The sequence below is a fragment of the Acanthochromis polyacanthus genome, chromosome 3, assembly GCF_021347895.1.
Source record: "Acanthochromis polyacanthus isolate Apoly-LR-REF ecotype Palm Island chromosome 3, KAUST_Apoly_ChrSc, whole genome shotgun sequence".
Classification (NCBI taxonomy): domain Eukaryota; kingdom Metazoa; phylum Chordata; class Actinopteri; family Pomacentridae; genus Acanthochromis; species Acanthochromis polyacanthus.
In genome coordinates, this window is record NC_067115.1 from 41,225,957 (window position 1) to 41,244,573 (window position 18,617).

An 18,617-nucleotide genomic window follows, 5' to 3' on the forward strand; every position below is an offset into this window, starting at 1 on the left:
TATTGGCCAAAACCATGTTTATGATTTCTGTCTCTTGCTCTGGTGTGAGTATAGGTCCCCTTCCTCCTTGTCGTTCTCGGCCCTCAATCCTATGTAGAAAAAAAATACATTTAAGCTATTATAAAATGACACAGGAAGAGGTATCAAAAGTGTCGATATGGTGCATACAATACAGCAAGCAGCTGATTACTGTAACTGTTAACAACTGTTTTTTTCTTTTTACCTGTTTTCTTGTCGAAATGTCCTTATGAAAGATTCCACTGTAAATCTGCTAAGATTTGGCTGAACTCTTAGTCCAGCTTCCCTCAGCGTCAATCCATGATTCATGACGTGATCAACTAGTGTTGCTCGAATCTCATTAGACAAATTTGGTCCTCTTCTTCTTTGAGGTTGTTCTCCTCCTGCTTCAGGTCTTCCTCTTCCTCTTCCTCGACCTCTGCCTCTACCTCCTGCTCGTCCTCCACAGATTCCCCCTCTCATCCTCACTCGTCTTCCTCTGGCTGCTTCCATTTTGGTGGAAAGCAGGTGAACTCACCTGTTGCATTTTTATAGTGCTCAAACCTGATTGGTGTGTCTACAATAAAGCAATCATGTGTTTGCACACCTGATGTGGGTGTTTAACCAAATGGCTCATGAGTGTGGTGATTTGTCCATCAGTGCTGTGGAATTGCAAGGAAGTGACATCATGATAGACTTCTGTGTCTAATGTATACAAGTGTGTTTAGTGTTTTGCAAATGACTGTGTGTATTGTTCTGCAAAAAGTGTGAGGCTGACTTTGTGTTTATAGTGGTGAAAATCTGGTCCAATGTTTTGCTCCTTGAGTGTAAGGTATTGATAATCATGTGATTCTTTTGTTTTTAGTGTTTATGCAATCATAAAAAAACTGTAAATACTACACATCTCTTCACCTAGCTGAATCTGGCCATAGAATTTCATTGCAGATAATATCTTCATTGGAAGACAACGTGGGAAGAGCAGTCTTGAATGACGGATCCATCCTTACACAGCTGTGGTGTTGATTTGGTCACAAGCGTCTTTCATGGCTTGAATGAGGGGCACCTGAACCTGGGGCCAGAGATCATAAACCTTCCACCGCCATGCCGAGAAAAACTCTTGGATGGGGTTTAAAAATAGAGAATATGGTGGAAGGTACAGTACTGTAAACTGTGGATGGTGCTGAAACCAGTTCTGTACCAGAGTAGAACGGTGGAATGACACATTGTCCCAGCTGACAATGTGCTGCATCTGGTGCATCTGGTTAATTACTCAACAGATGAACAAATGTTTTGTGGGGAGGTTTGCATCATCCTAAATAATCTCTAGAGATTGTGAAAATCCATCAGCTCATCATTGTCAAAAATACTCAGACCTTGCTACCAGCCACCATCAGCCTCACCTCGGTCAACATCAGGCAGATCACATTTCGGATCATCATATTCTGATGTTTGATATACTGTAGGGCCCAACCGATATGGGTTTTTTGAGGCTGATGCTGATTCCCATATTTGGCAGAAAGAAATACCAAAAACTGATTTTTCTGACGATTAATTTAAAAATATATAATGACTATTTTTTGGTCGCTTAACGCTTACAACAACTTTTTCCTTTAGTATTTGTTACAACAAAGAGGAATTTTCAAGTACAAAAACATGCAACAAAACATTAATACTTCATTTTGCTGCAAATTAGGGGTAAGTTTTACATATAAAACATTATTCATGCAGCCCTCTGATGCCCTGTAATGTTCAATCACATTTTCTCTATTCCACTATTTTCTTTGCCATGAAGTCGTAACTCATATGAACCAAAATGAAAACCAGAGTCACCTTTCTCAGATGTCAAAACATGTCATCTTTGACAGAGTTGCATTTTAAATATATAATGGTCACAAATAGTCCGACAGTAATGTTCCTCCATGACAACACACACAATGAGTTGCTGTTACAGCCTGTGTCACAAAGTATTTTCTGACAAAGTAGAACTAAGAGTGACATGACATCAGGACAGTTGCTGAACACAGACAGTAATGTTAGTCATTTTAACTTCAACTTTTTCTTTTAAGTGAAACAGGAGAAATGTTGCGCCATTGTTTATTTCACAATGTCGTTATAAACTTACTGTCAGCTCAGGCCACTCCTGTAATGTTGCCTGGCTGTAGCTTTCTCCTGTACGTTACTGAGAAGACAGCGTTGAGGACTGAGGATTGAATGGAGTCAGACCTCCAAGTATTGGACAAACTAAAAACAGGGCCGGATTGGGAGTCAAATTCGGCCCGGGACTTTTTGGACCAGACCAGCCCACCTGTGCAATCGACCCCCCCCCCAAAAAAAAGTATCTTGAAACCATGAAGACACCTGTCTTATCAATTCAATTAATTTGTGACTTCTGTCTTCTTTCTCTCCCTCTTGCCCTCTGTTATCTCACAGCACTGAGATTTCTCAAAGAAATGTAAAGTAGGCTACAAATGAAACGCGTTATTATTATTAATATTATTAAAATTGTTACTACTACTACTACTACTATTATTACTATTACTACTAGGCTACTACTACTACTACTACTACTTCTACTACTACTACTACTATTATTATTATTATTATTATGGAGCACTACACTGTAGTCTTCTTTATTCACACACACACGCTTTAGACACCAGCTCATAGAGTTGATTACAATTCATACCAAAAAAAATCCTTTTTCAAACATTTTACCTGTGAAACACACATTAAGACAATCAGGGGAAAAATATAATATGCAGATGGAAGAATATAAATCACATTTGAATATTTTGGCAGCTTAGTTTGAACAGCTACATTTTGTCAGCGGATGCGTCCATGGAAACGACTCAAAAACACGAGGACAAGAAAAGTCAAAGTCTTGAGTGTTGTTCAGGTACTGTCATCAGGGCAATACTAACTAGCCAGGGTGTGCTTGGGTGTGTGACTTCTTTCAAGTTCAGGCAATTCTATACTATGGCCGAATTAATTTGTTTTCCTTGTTGCGCCCAATACGAGCTGCGTTTGTATTGCAGGAGACAGCTACATTTGGCTAAGTAGCCAATTAGCTTCTAAGGCTACCGTGGATAGACCATGGGCTTGGGCTTAGAGTTTACTCCACCGATGCTAACAGCTTGATATTTCTCTACTAAAGGCAACATATTCAGACATCCTCGAAGATATAGTGAAATGCAGGATTATTTTATGCTCACCACTCCAGCCTTGCTTTCTTCACATCAATCTGCATCCTCATCCTCGCTTGTTGGCTCAGCGTCTTTATCAACAGGTGGCCCCTGTGCCTGTGATGGACCAGCAGCGGCTACAGCAAACATTTCTGTTATTGTTTTACTCTGTCCAGCCGACGCTTCGAGAGCTTTTCTTCACTTTTCTCTGAGTTTTTCAGCCCCTCCTTTACCTTTTTTGACGTTCTTCTCCATCTCCAACTTCCTGGCTGGGATTTACTGCACACACCACGATATCAAGTCTAAACTCTACTCAGCCCAGAGCTGTCACCTGAGGGCGGGGCTGAGCGTGCGTGTGGTGTGACCCATGTGGACCTGCGTGCCTGTACAGGGCTGATGAATGGTTCATCCCATTCGGCCGCATATGGATAAATAAACAAAATTATTTAATAAATACCAGCGCACTGGCCCAGATGTGGACCAGCCTTTCGGTCAAACGACCGAATGACATAACGTTCAATCCGTCCCTGACTAAAAATGTCAAAACATAACTTTAAAAAATAATTGTGGTAGATATTACAGATATGGATAAAAACAAGCAGGATGTCAGTTGCAACTCTGCTGCCATGTGGGTTCCATTTGTTTGTCCAAGTAAACCCCAAAAACATGCTTAAGTATGTTTTTTTTGTAGTTGCTGTTTTTAAAGCAATGAATTCAAGACTCAGAAGAGATTAAAATGAGTTACAGAAGCTCGTGTGGGTATTGAATGGATTCATGTGTCATCAACCATTGTTTTACAACAGTTTTGTTTATTTTCCCTGATGATGATCCCTTCTGACTACAAAATGTTTGAGATGTCCCTCTGCACTATTCACTTGTAGCTGTCTGAAACAAACAAACAAAAAATATTTTGAGGAAGAACAAAATGAACAAAAGTCACGCCCTACAAGTTGACAGGATTAGTTATGTTTGACATTTTGGCTATTGCTAAATTGCAATTCTAAGATCAAAGTGCTCAGTCATGCTGTGGACAGCTTATTTTTCTGATATAATGTTTCCTGATATGCCTTCTAGTGAGTAAAAGAAAAAACTTGATTTGTACCAGAGGGTGTCTTTAGGAACATCAACATGAAGGCATCAGAACAAATAGTGTAGGCTGCACAGATGGTTTGTTATGCTGCCTCATCTTCTTATGATGTGAAATCATGCAATCAATATGCAACCTAAGGCAACTTAGGCAGGCAATACTTTGCCTGTGAACTTCTCAAAGGTTAGAAGATGTTTTACTTGTGCAATGAAGTTTCCAAGAAAAGTTTTACTTTTTTTTACAACAATAGAAGAAGAGAAGCAGCATATGAGTAAGAGACTGTCTCAATATAGATACTATTAATACTTTCCATGAACTATTGTATATTTAACCATGATGTATCTGTTTGTTCTTACTCTCTAAGACATCTTTGATCTTTATCTTTTTCCACCTCTGCTATGTATCACCCTCCTCTCCATCAAGTCACCGCACTTTAACAACAGAGACATTATTTATCAGTTGAGTGTATTATCATGTTTGTTTTTTTGGTTAAGTTTAGGTCACTTAAACTTGTGTAAGAAAAGTTGTAGTCAGGATTAAAATGACTCAACACTGACTGTTGGCAGATGTCTACATTTACAGTACTTGCCATTGGGAATGAAATAGTCATTAGTTGTTAACTGTTATCAAATTACAAAACCCAGTACTGCCACATGTGTTAAGTATACAAATACTCATTTAAAAGAGAGAATGAGTGTTCCTTTTGATATTCTGCATTACATGCACCATGACAGTAGCCTAAACTATATGTGTTACAATGGAAAATGCAGATTTTTTAAAAGTCTGAATACATATTTGTTTTGTAATATTGTCTTTATTACACAACACGCAATATTTAGTGCATATTGTGAAAACAGTATGTCAGTTCTACAAAATGTGTAAAAATGTGTAAATGTCAGAAGTTTGGACACACCTGTCGATTCAAGAGTTTTGCAATTTTTTATACATAGGATAACAACACTGAGGACATTTAAAATCTGAAATTATACAAATGGCTTTTTAGTAAGAGTAAAAGTGCAAGTAAAGCACAATTCATTTCATCTTTTAAATTCTTAAAGTTGCTGTTGTAATCTTGAAACTTTCATACACCACTATCAATAACTTCACCAAGAGGTCTCCAAGTGGAATGGCTTTCAAGAAACACTTGAGCATAGTCAGAAGTCAGTAGGCAGAATTTTTGGCCTTGTTAATGCATTTAAGACTATCGCTTCTGTTGTGCCAATGCAGTGTTAGTATAAAGCTGCTATAGTAATCTATATTATGTAAGGTTGAAGATATGAAGATCAACCTGTCTGCAAAACTTTGATTGTTTTTTCAAGGCCAATGATGAAAACCATCAAAAGCTCAAATATTGAACTTCTGATACAAATTGTTGCAAGGCAAAAAATAACAAAACAAGAAAACAACACTGAGGGATACCAATAAGAAAAAGATAACTGCTCAGACCAATAAACCCTGGGAAAGGAGATTACATCAGTGGAAATCTGGACTTTGGATGACTCCACATTTGAGATTATTGATTTAAGCCACCCTGCTTTTGTGAGACTCAAAGATGGTAAATGGATGGTAGGTGCATGGCTGGCTCCCACTGTGAAGCATAGAGGCTGGGATGGTGACACTGCAGTGGTTTACTCAGAATTCAAGCCACACTCAACCTGCATGATAGCTACAACATTCTGCAGCGACATCTGGTTTGAGCTTCGTGCGGGCATCATTTGCTTTTCAACAGGACAGTGAACTTAAAAATCTCAAGGCTTTATTGGGCTGTTTGACCTGCCCTTTACAGTCAGCCACGTAAATCCAACTGAGATGGCTGGGATGAGCTGGACGTCAGAGTGTAGAAAAACACATCCAACAACCGTACTTGTAGGACGTTTTGGGAAAGCATTTCATGTAACAACCTCATTATGCTGGTTAAGTGGATGCCAGCCCTAAAAAGCTGTTTTTAAAGCAAAAATAGATTAATAGTAATAACAACAAAAGGCATTTTTTAGTACAGATTATCATGTCTTTGAACACTACAGTAAATAAAGCAAAGCAAATCTTTGTAATTTTCCATTTTCGTTCACAGAGGCAGATTGTTTCATTGATAACACTTCAATTTTAAAGTTAAGATCAGCTCTGGGAATAAATGCCGTGTAAAGATGATCAGGCTTATCAAAACATAAAATTTGGTATCAAGGCCAATCAGAAGTAACATTTTGAGGGGAAAACTACTACTAATTCCATAGCCTGTTTGCCAAAGGTACACAAAGGAGTCATCATGACTGAAAACAAATTAAGCAACAAGAAATGAAGGTTTTAGAGAGTAGTTGCCCATTCTTTATTCTGTATTAGCTTATTAATATTCCAAAATTGTATAGGCTCACACAAGTTCACAAAAGTCATGACACACACATTTTCACCTTTTGCCTTATAGTACTTTTTCAGATCACAAACTCAAATCAGCATGATTTCAATTGATGACTATTAACTACAACACCTGTGAACCAAGTGAAATGACACTTCTTGTCTTAATAAAGAAAAATACATAATGTCATGTGAAAAAACACATTTAAATGTTTAAGGAAAGACATTTTAGTTGGCACTGGCAAGACAACACTGACTTCATGTAATTTTGAATAAAGTTGTTGTCTCAGTCTCCAGGTATTTGTGTTTTCCTACTATTAATGGACTCCAGGTCCAGGCAAAGCACACACAAATTAGAAGAGCAGTGTTGCTGTCGCTTATCAGCCAATACAGAGCCTGCCTTGGCCCCTTTTGTATTGGCAGGGGGTCTTTGAGTGTGTGTGCGTCTGTGTACACGCCCACACCGCAACCTCACACCACCCCTGGTCCTGTCTGTCCCTGCAGCTGGTCTCCATATCACAAACATAGTTAAAACAGACTCACTTGCTTTGTAGCACTCCTTTGTGTACATGGATGGTATATCCTCACCTCATCTCACCTATGTACCATTTTCTCATCCATTCTTGCTTTAGTTTTTACTCCGCCAAAGACCTGCAGAGTTATGTGACAATCGGCGTATGTTTGTCTGTCTGTCTGCCTGTTTGACTGTTAGCAACATTACTCAAAACTGGACTTACGTATTTGGATGAAATTTTCAGGGAAGGTCAGAAATGACACAAGGATCAGCTGAGTAAAGTTTGGCAGTGATGCAGCTTATAGTCTGGATCCATGGATTTGTTAAAGATTTCTGTACCATTGTGACAGAGTGGCTTGGTGTCACTCTGTGACAAGTGAACACTACGTCACTTCCTTCTTACTGCACTTCCCATTTCCTGCTGATGATCACATGATTGCGATCCTACTTCAAATAGACCACTGTGGACTTATCATGACTTATCCGATGATACAAGGAACAGTTGATTAAATTGTGGGGATGTTTCCAAGTCCCATCAATTCCCACCGCCCACTTAGGTCACGCGATTTGGTATCTGCATAATACACAGATTCGGTATCATGCAAAACACACACCTGTGCTCAGCGCAAGGTCATCTTGTTTGTGGGTACATCTGTATTAAATGGCCCATTCTATGGTGTCGTGGTTTATGCCTCAGTTTTTCTTTAAGATTTCATCCGCCAGTTATCATACAGCGACTGAGCAGCCTTGGCGGAGTACTGCGCTCTCTAAGTGCTTTTCTTGTTTGCTTCTTTGATCTATCCTTCTTTCTCTGACATACATCAATCAACCATGATAATAAGACCACTGACAGGATGACTGACTGGATGTTGCTTTGACACATACCACACACCTACACACTGCTGCACACCAAGCACGCAGTCGTGCTGATGGCACTCCCCAACAGCAGCGTCCCCGCAGCAAGATAATGTGCACTCCCACGCTACAGAAAATGCTCAGGAATGACTTAAGGAACACCACGCACAGCCCAAGACATTGATCCAGCCTCCAAAGCACCCTGATCAGGTGCCATAAAGCCTAATCTGAGGGGGCTCCACCCCAGTGTCCACAGGACCCAATGGATTTGTAACCAACGTCATAGTGACAAATAGCACAGGAAACCCTCAGAACTCCTGTGTCCATGTCCCAGTGGTCATAGCTGTGACAGCATGAGGTGGACCTGCACAAAGTTAGGCAGTTGGTTTTAGGACACTGCAGTCAGAACTGGACTGGCTGTACATTCAAACAGGTGAATTGATGAAAAATGCAGACAAGACATGTATTTGTTGAAATCAATTCTTTCTTTTTTCCAAAAAAAAAAAAAGAAATTCCATCCCTCAACATAGGTCCTGAGTTATGAGGAGGGGCCCTTCTATTCTAGTGTCTGGGATACAAATCCTTGTTTGTTTGTTTTTTCAGGTGGTGGTTACTCCAGACAGATTCACCCCTTCTTGGCTGGAACCAGTGGATTCCATTTCTCTGATTGTCTCAAAGGTGGGTGACTTGAATACAGCTAGTTTATTGCAAATTCGTTGTTGATTCCTTCACAGTTTTGTTCCTCTCTGATACTCTCGGAAGAAATTGATCATTGTCATCCTTCCATGTATATACATATATCTACACATAGTTGCAAACAAAAGTTTTCATACACTTGTAAAAAGAATATATATAATGGCAAGCTTGATTTTCCAGTGACTTGTAACTGGTATATATAGTTTTGGCCCAGCACTTTTGTCATATTTCCATAAGATCTATAATAAACCAATGAAAGAATCAAAATCCATGACTCTTTCTTGGTGACAAAGATGCTTGGCTTCCAGTCACATCATAGAAGTTGCAGAATTATAGCAATCACTGGACACTTACGACTGCCATGACCAACGTTTTTTTTACAAGTGTGCTTTGTTCTGACTGTATACTGTAAATAAAAACACTGATCTTCTTCAAGGTCAACAGGTGGACACTCAAATGCAAATTGTCATGTCATGAAATGCTTGAAACTTGACATTATGGCAGAATGAAATAGGCAATATTTAAAATGATAATAACGCTGGAGTCTTCAGCTGGTCCTCTTCCATTTGACATAAAATGGTCGCCTAGTGGGAGACAAGAAGGCATTAAATAGGGTTGGACAGAGAGACATTTAAAGGCCATAGGGGCTCAATGCCGCAAACTTCATTCAGTGACCAGGACACAATATGCCCCCTGCAGTGTGAGACGGAACCGTGGAATAATACTAGACCAGAGAAGAGCAGCTGATCTACAGGGGTTAGCCATTTTGACACAAAATGGCTGACTGTGGAGAGGATCTAGCATGAAATGTATTTGTCAGATAGACACTGGCTGACTGTGTGGGGGTCAAACTGTGTAACTCCTACACACTTGAGTAAAAAAAAAAATCTTGCTTTAACACTGAGAAGTGCATAACATGTTGTAGGGCTCTGCCAGCTCTGCCATGTGACATGACACTGTGATGGTGCCTTCACATGATACGGTAATAACCTTTGGAACATCTTCACAGTTTAAAGCAAAGATGTATTCAGACTTAATTAAAGCTGTCAAGACACCAGTGAGATGGGCAGCTTCTGATTTCGTTCTTTTTCGTGAATACATTCATGTCTTTCATAGCACATAGTGCATATATGTTATCCTTGCAAAGAAATTGTAATGGAAGATCTGTCCATATCTGTAGATAAGTCAAATATAATTTTGAATTCTGAGGATCGTCCAGTAGTTGTGAACAATATTTATTTGTTGTTAAATGTCACAGAATGGATGTTTTTTTTAAACTGTGAGGACTCAAACCATTTGTTTTTACTTTCAAAGCAATGAAAAACAGATCAATGTATATATGTGTGTGTGTGTGTGTGTGTGTGTGTGTGTGTGTGTGTGTGTGTGTGTGTGTGTGTGTGTGTACACATATATATACATATACATGTATATATGTATATATATATATATATATATATATATATATATATAGAGAGAGAGAGAGAGAGAGAGAGAGAGAGACTGACAACACAAAGCTAAATGCAATCATGACATATGAATACATGAGAGGAATGAGTGTAACGATAAACGCCTATGAAGACAACCACATGTACAGGATAGCTAAGGCATAGGATATTGTGAAAGTTAAAGAAATTAAACTGTGAAAAGTCAAAACAAAGCTTTAAAAAGAAGCAAAGAAAAAGAAGCAGAGCAAAATCAGGCAACTCATTGATGGAAATTAGTCGCTCGTTTAAAAAGCAGACATGACGGCTGAAGTAAAAGCAATGGGAAAATAAAGAAGATAATTTGTTCAATATCATAAGAAATTGAGGGCACTCAGCAAACACTGGTTCAAGATCGAACAAGTCTTTTCTGGTTTGGTCCTGGTGGCACAAAATGGCTGAATAAGAAATGATACAAATAGTATGCTACGTTCGCCGTACCTCGATTTTCCAATGTTAATGAACTTGGTGCCCGAGGGGCGACATTCTGCCATGGAACAGAATCAGACAGAGAGACACTGCTTGTCCTTGGGGGGTCTAGCAGAGCTGGGTACCCCTGTGGAGTCTGTGTGCCGCCCACTGAGTTTCCCATGACCATTCACTTTGTAAGAGCTTGGAGATGTGATGGCTCATGAAGGCCGCAACACAAATACACATGACAAAGCACACCAAGAGAAGACGGTACAGTGCTTTCAGCCTGCATTGCATTACACTTCACATCATCTGGATTTTTGTTGAAGCACTCATCCTTTCACAACCTGTTGATGGAAAGCTCTTTTTTTCTTACTCTGTAGTCCATCTTTATTTTTTCAGATTCCAATGAAATGTCTTTTCTATGAAAGATTGCCGGCAGGATAGGTGAAGGACTGTAATATTTAGACCAATACATTCGACTTTTTGCCCTTATGTTGGTTGAAGCACTTTAAATGGGATTTTTTTTTCTGACTGAAAAGAAATGAAGAAAACTTTAGTAGGGGTTACACTCTCTTTGCTTCCTAAAATTGTACGAACCTGCTTCCCTCCATGTCCCTAATGGTTTTAGAGGGTCATGTTTTTTTTGTTTTGTTTTTTTATAAATCCCACTCTTTTCTGATTCCTTTACTCGGTGCTGATGTCATCTGATTCTCTCTGTCCTCCAGTCGCTGGCCCTTTGTTTTAGATTCACTCCTCGATAAAAAAGTAAAAAGTATTTCTCAAATTTAGTTATTTAAATGTCTTGTCTAATATTCAAATTTCAAATTCAGCCGTGCAGAATTGTTTGGTCTCCACCGAGATACAGTAGGAGTGTTTTCTGATTATCAAGGTCACAGCCAGATTTGCATGTCCAAGGTGCAGCATCACAGTGATTCTATTGGTGAATATCTTTTCTGGTTGTTTGCTTGTTTGTTTTGATGGTTTTTCCTGTTTGTCTATTAGACAGTGACAGGAGAGGCAGACAGAAAATCAGAGATGTAAAAGCAAGAAAAAGCAGGGCAGTACATAAAATGCTTTTATCACTGGCTGATCTGACCAACCAGTGATAAAATCACAGACTACTGAATGAGTTGACTGCCAAGTCTCTTGTTAGTAACTTATTTACACAAATATGCATGAAATCAAACTTTATTGGACTGTATACCAAACTCCCACACAGCATTAAATATGACCACTTGGCTTATCTCATCAACTTTATTTCACCACAGTAAAGGCAGGCAGACACACACACACACACACAGAGGGAGAGGGAGAGGGAGAGGGAGAGGGAGAGAGAGAGAGAGAGAGAGAGAGAGAGAGAGAGAGAGAGAGAGAGAGAGAGAGAGAGAGAGAGAGAGAGACTTCATATAGCATCAGCAAAACGTTTTAAAGTCATGATTCATCAGTACTGTCTTGAGGAAATGTAGCTGCATAGATGTGACAATTACAGTCATCTGCAGCTTTGACCTGTATCTTTAGATCTCTAGAATTTAACTAAGACTCTGAAATCATCACTGTCATTTTGCTCAGTCTTCCTACTAGAACTTAAACCTTTAATCGTGTCTTCTGTTACAATGTCTATCACACTAAACTGCTGCTGCAAGATTGGTGCTCTGCAAGACATGTCAAGAGTTGATTGGGTACTGCGATCGTCATCTTTAATTCGACTTCAGCTTATTACAAGAAATAACATCAGAAGACAGCAATGTAATCCCATTGCGTGTTTACTGGCTGTTGCAATGGAAAATTTTCTCGTTTGAGATTAAGACATTTCTTCATGGGTTTGCCTTGCAGACACTTCTACAACAACACATGACGTCCTTGACAACCAGTCTCAGTGAGTAACCAATTAAAATGCTCTGTCCAGAACAAGACAGCCAGTCAGCTTCTTAGCATGTTGGCTCACTAAACCAATCCCAGCACTGGGTTTTACATGCTACATAAAGTCAAGCTCTGCATATGTTGAATAGCTTGATTTTTTGTCAGCCATATTAGGTCTATGTGGTTCCAGCTGAGTGACTCAAGTCCCATTCTAATTTTCACACAGTACATGCTATACATGGCTATACACATGACATGATAGCGGTTCATCATTCAATTAGTTAACATAGCAGATACAACCAAGGTGACCTTGTGCAATCAATCATGGATAATGTCTCTATTTGTGATTGATATTTAAAGGCTTTTTATCAACTTAATTCACCTGCACATATCCTAAAATTATTTTAAACATTCTATTCCAACAACATAGAATGTTTTTTTCCCCAAATAAATGATAATTTCCTTTAAAGTCTTTGTCATTACAGATCATGCTTGCCATAAGGAAATGTAATCTAGCATGCATGTGTAATGTGTTTTATTTAATATGAGCCTTTGTAACATTTAATTCACAAAATTAAAATGTGCAAAACTATACTTTATACTTTATATTAATATTTATTGTCCTTGCTTTGAATTCTAAAGTAGTAACATTTGTCATGTTAAAAGAGTAGTTTCTCCTCAAAGGGTAAGAAGAGAAAGAAAGAATACAAGTTTCTGACAGTTGTCCCTAACAACAACCAAGGGTGGTGTGGATCCACGCTGTCCTATTTTTTACTATTCACTCCAGGTACAGCATCTCACTGTGCGTACTCTTTGTGTGTATGCTTGTGTGTGTGTGTGTGTGTGTGTGTGTGTGTGTGTGTGTGTGTGTGTGTGTGTGTGTGTGTGTGTGTGTGTGTGTGTTCATGTTTACATGCTTGTACATATGCCTATGATGGCTTTAAATTATGTTTTCTATGTGTATCCTGGAAAACCTTGTGTGCACACATATGCATTGTGCATCTCTTGTTGGCGGATTATGTGTGTGTGGGGGTGTGTGGGGTGTGTGTGTGTGTGTGTGTGTGTGTGTGTGTGTGTGTGTGTGTGTGTGTGTGTGTGTGTGTGTGTGTGTGTGTGTGTGTGTGTGTGTGTGTGTGTGTGTGTGTGTGTGTGTGTGTGTATCAGAACCCCCTCTGGTGCTTATTTGCCATCTCTATGACAGAGCATACAGCTGCATCTCAAGACAAACTAGGCCAAAAGCAGCTCTGTGGAGATGGAGCTGCTGACATTTGGCACCTGTTATCCAAACCTCTGAAGACTTTGTTATATCACAAACTCTCAGGTGTGAAGAACTCTCTGTGTGCTTTCTATCCTGACCTGGGTTTCTTTCTTCTCTGCTTGGTTCCTTTCCTTTCCAAAAAAAACCCACTAAGAGCAGGAGTTTGAGGCATGAGCTTCTATTGCGCTTCTAAATCTTTCTTACTTTATGGGAGTGACGTGGCCAGAAACAACATAATTGTTAAATTAGTACTAGTGCCAAAAGACATTCATTTCTTTTTAATTGTTTATTTGCTTCCAGCTGTTAGTAAGAGTCTTTCCTCTGATTTTTTTAAATACATGCAGCATCTTACAGCTGCCATATGATCCACATGAGCGTCTCCAAAATGAGAGCGAATGATGTATATGAACTTGAGAAAGTGGTAATTTTATTAATTACTAACAATCAAAAATTATATCTGACATAGAAACAGAATTGATAAGGATCTAATGGCAAGTCACAGTGTGGATTTCCCCATAGGACTAGGAAAACCTTTATGTTATGATTTGTAAAGTAGTAGTTAGACTATCATCACACATGGACAAAAATTTCAGTGTTTAGAAAACTATGCTATATATTTAATTATAAACTCTTTCTATCTTTTAGTTAGGACCGTTTGATCAGCTGCTATTGGTTTGGTCTGTCATGTATTTGTGCATTATTATGCATTTCACATCACTTGATGTACTGTCCAATCTCATCAATGTTACATGTCGCATGTTTGAAAAGGACTACAGGATTGTCAGTACAATAGATTCTGATTTACAGTGTAAGAAGCTATGAATTGTCAGAGCAAAAACACAATACATTGAAGCTCTAAAAGTTTTTTTTTGTTTTTGTTTTTTCATTCTAAGGAGCTCTGGAAGCTTTGCAATCAGTCACTGGTATCAAGTTTTCTTCCCCATCTAAAAACAGAATTTGAAATTTGAATTTCTTGTTTCAAAGCACTGAATTTCTGCTGAATTTGGCAACATTATACATTGGCCAGTCCAAACTGTAGCGGAAACTAAGTGCATGAAAATGTTTTGAACATCAGTACTCAGGAATCCTGTAAGATTAGTGTGGTACATCCGTTGCATCCATGGTGTGTCTATGATGTTTTATACCAAAGAGGTCCAAAAGGCCAAAAGAGTCCTTTTTATGATGGAACACACCTCACTGCTTTTTAGGAAGCACTTCTGGGTATTTGTTTGAAGTTATGACTTGTCTCTTTCAAACTTCCCAACAGTAACCATACCAATGGGCAGAGTTTGAGGGGAAGGAATTAATCTGTGGCTTGGTTAGTCAGGCTGGACTGCTCTTCACTGTTACAGCTCTACTTTGCGGCTAAGTCACAAAACAGAGCACAAAGTAGAAGTGATGTTTTTTGTTTGCCTGTTTTGTTTTTGTTTGTTTGTTTTTTTCACATAAAAATGAGTCTGGTACATCTTTTAAGCTCTGCATTTTGCATCTCAAACCAAACTAGGACAAACCAAAGCTTTGGAGATGCAGACGTGACATTTGGCGTTCACAGCAAATCTCCACAGAGTTCCTTTCAGAAAGTCTATTCTTATCTTTGTTTCGTAGGTATGTTTGTTTCCTCCCAGTTTCTTTCCTTGTGACTTACAAACTTTCTTTTTGGCAGTATTTTACAAAAACGGAATTTGAAGAATTATGTGTTTTTCTTTTTCTTTTCTTGATTTTGACTCTTCAGGCAGTCACGGTCAGTTCACAGGTCCAGTGGTTCAAGTAACCAGCAGTTCCATGATGACTTTGAGCATCCAATACAATTAAATCTGGTGTGATTATTCACAGTCCCTAGAAAATGAATGAAAAAACTATAATTACAATTGTGTTGTAATTGATTCTCTGTCCCATATATAACAGAATAACGATCCAGGTCATCATCAGACCAGATTTTGAGAATTAGCTTTGTTTTTAGGAGTAAACAGTAGACTTTCTGACCTTTCATGTCAACCTAAACTAGACAGCCTCATCTGTATTGTTCTATTTACTGGAGACATGCTGACAAACTAAATTAAGATGGTGAATATACTAAACATTGCATAAATTAAACATTGGTATAGTACTTTGAGTTCTTTTGTTCAGACACAAAGTGAATAGATAGATGTTGATTACCTTGATAGAGCTCTCACCTTCTTCAGAAACGTCCAAGGTAATCAAGATCTATCTATTCATTTTGTCTGAACAAAAGAACTCAAAACTACTACATCAATAAGAAGACAGAATCAGCATTTTTGAGCTAAACATTGGTATGTTTGCATCATCTTTATAGCACTGAACTTAATTGTGCTAAGTAATGCCTCAAGGAGTAACAATGTCACAGTCCTTTCCTGAATTCAATTCGATTCAATTTTATTTATATAGCGTCAAATAGAATCAAATTGTCTCAAGACGCTTTATAGAACCCATATGCCTGACCCCCAGAGCAAGCCCAAAGGCGACAGTGGCAAGGAAAACACCCTTTTAACAGGGAAGAAACCTCGAGCAGAACCCGGCTCTAAGATGTTTAGACTGGACTGGAGAATGAGCAGCAGCTGCGGGACCTGCAGCAGCTGCTCATCACTGTTCCTCTGCCATAAAGGCCAGCGCTGCCTGCTGTGGAGCGCTGGATCATTCCCCTCCTTGGTCTCCATGTAGAGAGACCCCATAAAAGACTGAGCCAACGGAGCAGCCTTCCTCTTTTCCCCGCCGTCCACTGGACAGTGGACGAGGTCCCCAGCCGTTTCTGACCACCGCAGCCGCGCTCCCCAGGAGAAGAGTGCTGGGGCGAGTCTTCCCCACCCCCGACTGCTCCAATCGGCCGGGCCGCTCCCTGAAGAGGCCATGGCGTCGACCTGGCTGCAGCTGCCGCGCTCCCCCAGGTGCCCAGCGCTGGTGCACGCCTTCCCCCTCGCCTGCCTCCACCTTTTCTCACTGGTCGTGAGTTTAGCCATAGTTGGCCTTTCGTTATATTTCAGAGTTTTGGGGAAATAAAACCCTGTTTGTGCCGGCCTGCCTCATGTCCACTCTGTGCGCCTCTCATTTGGGGTCGATTTTCACACTCCCCGTAACAAACAGATGTGGCTGCAGACTGTGCAATGTCGCTATACATAATTTGTACATTCTGTGCATACACGTTACACTCAGGTGTTAGTGAAAACGTGAGAAGAAGCGAGTAGCACAGCGAGGCCTGAGGAAGTTCTGCATAATGCTAGACTCACCCTGACAACGCAGTTCGTGGTGAAATGAAATGACCCCATGGCCTGCTCCCCTCCTTCTGGCATACTCCATGTGGGTACTAAGTCCTGCTTTAAGACTATCAGTGTATAATGAAGTGTAATAATGCAACTTCTTATAGTGTCATGGGAGGCTGAACAAAAGACAGGTTAAAACTTAGGAACATAGGCAAACAGGAAACCACATTCACACTTATAGGAGAAAAGGTCATGGGTCATAGGTTGTGGTTATGGTTTGCATTTGTAACTTTCTGTATTTTCTTCCAAAAATGCTCATTGTGTTTCTCAGACACAGAGCATTAACAGGCTCTCACTTCCTATTACTTTCCATGAATACACTGATGTTTGTAGCAGCTTCGCCTTATTATGCAGTAAACAACCGTGTCCAACTGCAGAACATTTGTAAAGAAAGAGGAGAGCAAGTAATAATGGTTGAGGTTTTGGGAAAATATACTTCACCACACGCAGAAACTCACACATACAAACAGGAGTGGACAAGCAAGGGTAGTGTGCGTGGTGTGATAACTTTATCTCAGCATGGAGGCGAGTTGCAGGAGAGTGAAGTGCCTGGGGAGAAAAGGATTATGGGTAGGGAGAGGGGTGCGGCGTCGAAACCGCACGCTGAGAGAGAGGACGCTTGACCCAGACAGAGAGAGATCACACACTTATATGTGCACACAGTCACACAAAGATGCATAGCTTTACTTGGTGTGGTACAAACAAATGCATACAAATAGACCCGTGTGAAAGTACGCACACACTCCGTTACACAAATTTCCCTATCTTCCAGTTCCTCAGTGACTCTATTTGTCTAGAAAGAGTAGAAGAATACTCTCTTGACCCTTACAAGATGACAGACTTATCATCTGTCCTTGTCTTTTTGTCTTTGTCCATCCTCTCCATTTCCCTTTATCTTCTTCCCCATTCTCCTCTTCTGGCTTTTGTCTGACTGCATGGTGTTCCATTTACCTCCCAGTTACCATGGCAAATGACACGCACAAAGAGCATGAGCTGTGCGATTATAGATCTGTCCGTCTCTCTTGCACACGAACACATGCAGTGGCGGCATCACAGTCAGCGCACTCTGACCTTTTGTTACAGACAGATTTAACAAAGTGTGAAAGAAAGAAAAAACTGATGTTGAAAAAAGAGAGAAAGAATAGCAATTAAAAGATAGTTATCTACTGAAAAGGGACCGGAGCTTTTATAAGGTCTGTAATGCCGTACACAAAACTGAGAGGAAGAGTGTGTGTAAATGTCAACCTTTGTTTTGACCCTCTCTTACTTTCTCCCAATTTTACTGCTACAAAGCTACATTTTAATCAAGATTTACTGGAACTTGATGGGTGATTGCAAGATTCTGTTTTCTTTGACCATTATTTGCAGAAGCTTGGATTTTTACGTCAACTTTTACACTACTTCCATAAAGAACTTTAATTATGAAAAGCTGTATTCACATACAGAGTCAAATTATGAACTAGTGCCTGAAACCCAGATAAATAAAACCAAATGTGAAGAAACTCAATTCATTAAAGCTTGTCTGTCCTCTGAAGTCACCTTCTCAGGCAGCACTTACATCCAGGCTGTGTCTCACCCCCAACAAGGTCCACCATATCAAAATCTCAGCACGCCATTTGTAACCTTTAGCCTGAACTGAACCTGCTCAA

The 18,617-nt window shown here is 39.7% G+C and overlaps 1 protein-coding gene across 1 annotated transcript in view; it reads left to right on the top strand.

The window, feature by feature from the left end:
- Nucleotides 1–18,617, top strand: part of LOC110955016 (teneurin-3) — a 753,086-nt gene that overhangs the window by 324,304 nt on the left and 410,165 nt on the right. The window contains exon 4 of the mRNA XM_051945606.1: nucleotides 8,588–8,662. The gene's annotated coding sequence lies outside the window, so the exon portion shown is untranslated. The remainder of the gene's footprint in view (nucleotides 1–8,587; nucleotides 8,663–18,617) is intronic.